The sequence below is a fragment of the Salvia hispanica genome, chromosome 5 (assembly GCF_023119035.1).
Source record: "Salvia hispanica cultivar TCC Black 2014 chromosome 5, UniMelb_Shisp_WGS_1.0, whole genome shotgun sequence".
Taxonomy (NCBI): Eukaryota; Viridiplantae; Streptophyta; class Magnoliopsida; order Lamiales; family Lamiaceae; genus Salvia; species Salvia hispanica.
Window position 1 is genome coordinate 32,277,981 of NC_062969.1, and position 6,349 is coordinate 32,284,329.

At 30.9% G+C, this 6,349-nt stretch overlaps 1 long non-coding RNA gene across 1 annotated transcript; it reads left to right on the forward strand.

The window, feature by feature from the left end:
- The first annotated feature begins 477 nt into the window (after positions 1-477).
- On the forward strand, positions 478-2,531 carry LOC125187279. Its single transcript, XR_007170587.1, has 2 exons — positions 478-1,565; positions 2,215-2,531. It is a non-coding gene; the product is annotated as an uncharacterized LOC125187279 (long non-coding RNA).
- Positions 2,532-6,349: the final 3,818 nt, after the last annotated feature.

Sequence of the window (6,349 nt, forward strand, 5' to 3'; positions counted from 1 at the left end):
CTTATATTTAAAGTTGTGTACTTTTCAAAACTAGTCTTAACATTTTCTAGATAATCAACATATTTTTTATGTTTCCTCATTGATTAATATGTCACTTATATTTAAATTTTAAGCACACTAGAATTTCAAAACTAGTCTTAACATTTTCTAGATAATCAACATATTTTTTATGTTTCCTCATTGATTAATATGTCACTTATATTTAAAGTTGTGTACTTTTCTTTTCCGTTTCTGTTGTGGCGGTTTAGTTATTATAGATTTAGTGTTAGCTACAGTAATCTTCCTGATATTTATTATAGCACTAGTTAGTACTTTCAATCCACTTACTCCAAAATACTCTCTCTCTCTCTCTCTCTCTCTCTCTCTCCCTTTTCTTTTCTTCTCTGCTAATAAATATCTATGGTATTGTGTTTTGATCCACATCTTGAATTTGGATTCAGATTCACTTTGCACAGTGTGAAGTCATAAGGTATTCTTCTTGTTTCATATTGTATTGTATCAATCATTTTGATTCAGTCTGCAGCTAATGCTTGAGTTACATGAATAATTGATCTAATACTATGTGTTTTTTTACCTTTTAATTTTTGTATGTTGTGCTAGAAAATAAGATTTAAATATTAGGGCTGTTTGTTTGAGAAAATAGGAACTTCATTGAGATCAGAATAGCATGAAAGTGAGAAATGTGTTAGTAGTTAGCATTGAGGAATGGTCTAAAAGAGCTTCTTTCAGCCCACTCATGGCTGAGATTTGGGGTTGAACTAGCTGCCGACTCATTCGTTTAACCATTCCGTAGAATGCAAGGACCTTGTGCTACTGTGGTTGAGTGAATGATGCGGGAGATAGTTTCACGTCCCTCTCCGTCTATGCTTGGACTGAAGGGAGCTCCTCTTGCTGTTCCCTTCATCTTGTTTCGATAGGATATCGCCTTGTTTCAATGTCATATCTAGTGTTTTATAACTTGAAGTCATGTTATCTTCGTTGTTTGCAGCGTTCGTCAACAAGTCTATTATAAATTTTGTTGTTGTTGTTGCTGTTAATTTGTAGATAAAATGGTTATAAATTTCTGTGAATTGATTGGAATCTCTGTTTGATTCCCTCTCTGGCTCTTGCATTGGCTAATTCAACTTCAGAAAATGGGATTTCATACTTCATACTATTGAATTGCTTCCTTAGAACCATTGATTCGTCATTGACTAATTTCGAGATTGTATGAACAAAATCCACCCAAGTATCAATAATGCTAGATGGTGCGAGTGGAGTGCTCTTCATGGTGGGGTTTCTTGTTGCCTTTTTCAGGTCATATTAGTTCCTCTTTTCGCCAAGCCCGTTTTCTTTTTACAAGTTCCTAGGTTTTCTTTTACAGATTCACTTTATTCTCAGTATAACCAGGATACCATTCACCATCATTTTTACATCAGAAGATGATGAGTTTCTACCACCATGGTATTGATTGTTAACTCTATTTTGGAAGTTTTTAGTACTACATGTTATGTTGCAGTGTATAAGTGTGAATCCGGCCCACCATGGTTTTAGAGGTTCGTTGTGGACTATCTACGATGGCTCAGGTTAGTCTAAAGCTAGAATCATGGAATCCACTTCTTAACTTTCTAATCTTTAGTGTTGACATATATAATAAGTATATCTCAAATGATATCTTCTTTTCTAGTCCACTTGATTTGTTATCTCATGCATGGATGTACATAAAGTCGATTGTTCTTAAAATAAGGTGATTTAATCTAGGTGACAGCTTACATATATAAATGTTGATAGATTTGATTAACTTAATATATGGCTCTGCAACTTTTTTAATTCCATATGTGCAGCTGATCTTTTCTTGGTTGTTGTAAGAAGACAAAAGCAAGAACCACTATATAGATGTTGCCAAAAATGGATGGAAAATATTCTTGTTAACGCCCTGTTTTAGGAAATGGAAAGTATTTCTTTATTGGAATGATTAGTGGTTCTAATATAAACCCTGTGATATTAGTATTTGATAGTACATCAATCATATTTAATCCCTTTTCTTGATCGAATCAAATAGATTCCATTTGTAGGGTGGTCCCTGGTTACTTCATGTGTATTGGTTTTCCTCATTCTACTTTTCTTCTAAACATAGCTGCTGAATTATTGGTCTAGTTTTCTTTTCTAACTATTTTATTGTGAAAACATGTGGTAAATTGTTGATGGAGGTTGCCTTTCTCTGTGATTGCTCAGATCGATGAAGCCTATTTCGAATCAAAGTTATCGAATTCTAGAAACAGAAGGAGGGTGGTGGTGGTAGTGGTGTGGAGTGTTGCATTATTAGGGCTTATTGTGTGAAGAGATAAGATAGATAATCACATAATGGAGGATCTTGGTGGTCCTGGTTGAAGAAATGTGGTGATGGTACAGGTTTTTATTTGAATGCAACTCAAAGTTTGGAGCAGTATATGTCGGCTCTGCATGTGCTACTGCTTCTTTAATGTTTGTAAATTCTGTACCCTCTCAATTTTTTGCTGTGAAATTTCATTTGATAAATCAAGTTTGGTACACACGAGTCAAAGATCAAATAAAATTATACTATTATCAGAACATTAGGTGATGGAAATTTAGTAGCATATGTTTATTGAGAGGGGGGGGGGAAACATTACTGTATGAAATTTTTTGCATTATGTTTGGGCTAGTGGTATACTATATGATATGCCCACTTGGCCTTTGATTACTTGATCCATAAGTATGTCATTAGATGGATTAACAAAATTTATGCCCTATGTTTACATTCAGTCTAATGCATCAACTTGAATTATATACACTCAGTCCCATTAAATATGAAATGTTTTCAATTTTGAGATGTCTTATTAAAAATGAAATGCTTCTTGAAATGGAAATACCATCCTCTATTTTTTCTCTGTCCATTAACTCATAAAACAATACTCTCTCCGTCCCAAAGAAGATAACCATGGGTGGCATGGGATTTTATGTAATTTTATTTTGTGTGTTAAGTGGAGAGAATAAAGTTAGAGAGAGAATAAAGTAACGATAAAATTGTTTTTATTTTAGTAATGAGTCATCTTCGTTGGGACAAGCCAAAAGAGCAAAATGGGTTATCTTTGATGGAATGGAAGAAGTACTACATAAAATCTCATGCTAGAAAGTAAACTTTTGGGAGAATAACGTCCATGTGACTTATGAGTTACATTGATTAATTTCATTATTACCTGTCTAAGTCGAGCAATGATATGTTGCATAATAAATGAATAAAATACTAGCTCTAACAAAAAATGAATAATTGAGCTTCGATTTTATGATATCAATATCAATTTTTAATGTCAGAATAAAGGATGTGTCATATACATTAAGCACTAAAGATTTTAAAGTGAATTACATTTTTAGGTCCTATACTTACAGCGACGAACATTTGCGGTCCCTATATTTGCAAAATATCATTTGCAGTCCCTGTACTATACCAATTGCTCATTTTAGGTGCTTTTTTACTTTTTGACTAAATTTTCGTACAAAAATGCCCCCAAAAGACTAAAGAGCATTTTTATACACTCACTCTCCAAATATAGATACTACTTATTGGATATTTATGTTAGTCTGAGTACTTTAACTATGATTTATATTTTATTCAAATTATTTTTGTTTAGATTGTTATGGGATAAAAAATATGCATAATTTTAATCTTGGATTTTAACTTAATAAAAATCGATTTATTATAAAGAACATATTCTATTTCCTCAAACTAAAATGAATCAATTAAAATGATGATTTTATAAGGGGGGGGGGGGTTGTTTAACATTTGAAAAGTCTTTAGAAAATTTTAAAATATCGTGGCTTTAAAGCACAAACAATTTAATATTTTAATATTTCAAAATATATTGCAATAGTTGTAATTAAAAATAATATTATATTGCTATTATTTCATTTTTATTGCCAACTAGGTTACTTCTTCCTGAAGAAGTCGGAAACCATTTTTAATCTCTAACTCTCTCAGATTCAACCTTTCTCATTCATTCAACAATATGACCATTTACTATTATGGAGCAGAATTTTCGTAAGAGCTAAATATAATTTGTAAAAATTTAGAAAATTTTTGAAGAAGAAAAACTAAAAAAAAAAATTGGGTAGGGTAAAAACTAAAACGCCACACCCTTCATTTTTACTAGTTCCGCCCCTGTGGGTTGTGCACAATGACACTATAACCAATCCAAACAAAATTATTCGAATAAAACACAAGTCATAGTTAAAGTACCCAAGCTAACATAAATATAAAAATAAGTAGTATTACCTACTTTTGGAGAATGAGTGTATAAAAATGCCTTTTAGGCTTTTGAGGGCGTTTTTGTCAGAAAATGTGGTCAACATGTGAAAAAGCACCTGAAACGAGCAATTGGTATGGTATGAAAATCACAAATGATATTTTGCAAGTATATGGACCGCAAATGTTCGTCGTTGAAAGTATAGACCCTAAAAATGTAATTCACTCAAGATTTTAAACCGAACGTGTTTATTGAGATTTTATGTTAATTTTCGAGTCTAGGACATGAAAATGAATGTGTCTATAGTGCTATGATTGTTTTTGAGGATACAAATCATAAATTATCATATACATGGCACAGAGAGAAAAACAAAGATTTTTTCAATTTTTTTTTTTTTATACTGAAAAGTATGTGTTTCTTTTTTCTTAAAATATAAATCTTCCTTTTCCCTACCGTTTGCGATTGTATCACTTTTAAAACTCTAAAATCAAACCAATCGTATATACATTTAATTACATATTTTACTGGCCTATAAACGAAAAGAGAGATAGTTAAAAAATATTATGAAAACACAATTGACATAATTAAATACCAAACGATTCATAGAAACTTAAATTGTACACTGAAATTAAATAGTGAATTTGAATTACAGTATCCAAAGTTTGAAAATTAACGCATGTTTGTTGGTATGTAAAACAAGCAACTATCAAAGGTATGAGAGGTCTAAGCATTATGTAAACTCAAGGGAACATATCACGATTCTGAAATAAGATTCCACTTCTATCAATTAATTAAGAATTTTATTTGCCATGTGATTTTGTTATTCATTACACTCAACCATATTTAAAATATCCAAATAAAAAGCATGTCATCGTTCTTAATCAAGCAATGATACTCTCAAACTCAAAATAGAATTAAGGAAATAGTGTCAATGACACCTCAAAACCCATCTCATTTTTGAATTTTTGACAAATAAATATTTTTGGATTTACATTTACCCTATAACGTACTCCACTTATCACTTTTGAGCTTTTGTAGATCATAGAAGGAATTTTAAACTTAAAATTAGTGTAAATGATTGGTGTAAACTCATTATTTGATGTGATATTTATACTAAAATAGGTTTGAATTTGTTATAAATAATTAAAGATCTTGAGATAATAAGACAAAAATAAAGCATAAAAAATGTGCAAATTAATTTTATTTTATTAATATGACCCTCAATGTCAATAGTCTGTTATATCAATTATCAGCCAACCATTTCAAAAGCTACCAAATGGCATGGAATAGTTGGCTACTTTCTTCTTTTCTTTTCTTTTTTCTCTTTCTCTCTCTCAGCTTCTCTCATATTCATTTGTTAGTTTTTTTATTTATTTATTTTGTTTCTCCTTTCTTTGTTTATTTCGTTTTCTTATATTTTATTTTTAATATATATCCCAATTTTTTATAAAGTGAACTACGCAGATAACTCCTGGACTTTGTGTTTTGCACGCCAATTCTTTAGACTTTAAAAATATCATGGATATAGTCCTTAATCTAAGGTGTAATCTCATTTTTTTTACTTTTTCACTATTCACCCAATTTTTTACCGCAAATGTCCCCAAGACATGGAGGACAATTTTTTTCATTCATAAGCTAGGGCATCTGGTATCGAGTACGATATTTTCTCTATTTTTGTCTTTAGAGTCACATTTCAGTCCGTCCACAATAAGAGTCACATTTTGTCATTTCAATCCGTCCACAATAAGAGTCACATTGAACTTTGACCATAAATGGTAAATATATCTCACATTCTACTAACTCACTTCATTTAAACTTTATTATAAAACCAACTCCCTCCGTCCCTGAAAAGTATGAATTCTTTTCCTTTTAGTTCGTCCCATTTATTTTACCACGCATGAGATTACATCTTAGTCAAGAAACTACTCATAATATTTTAACGTTACAGACTATTGGCATGCAAAATACAAAGTTCAGAAACCATTTGCATAGTTAACTAGCTGCGCTACTATTCTACTAGTATAAACCAAAAGTTTATTCTTTCATAATTTTTCTTACATTTTTATTTTCACAAACATGTTATTATTGGAACTTATAGATCCAACCAA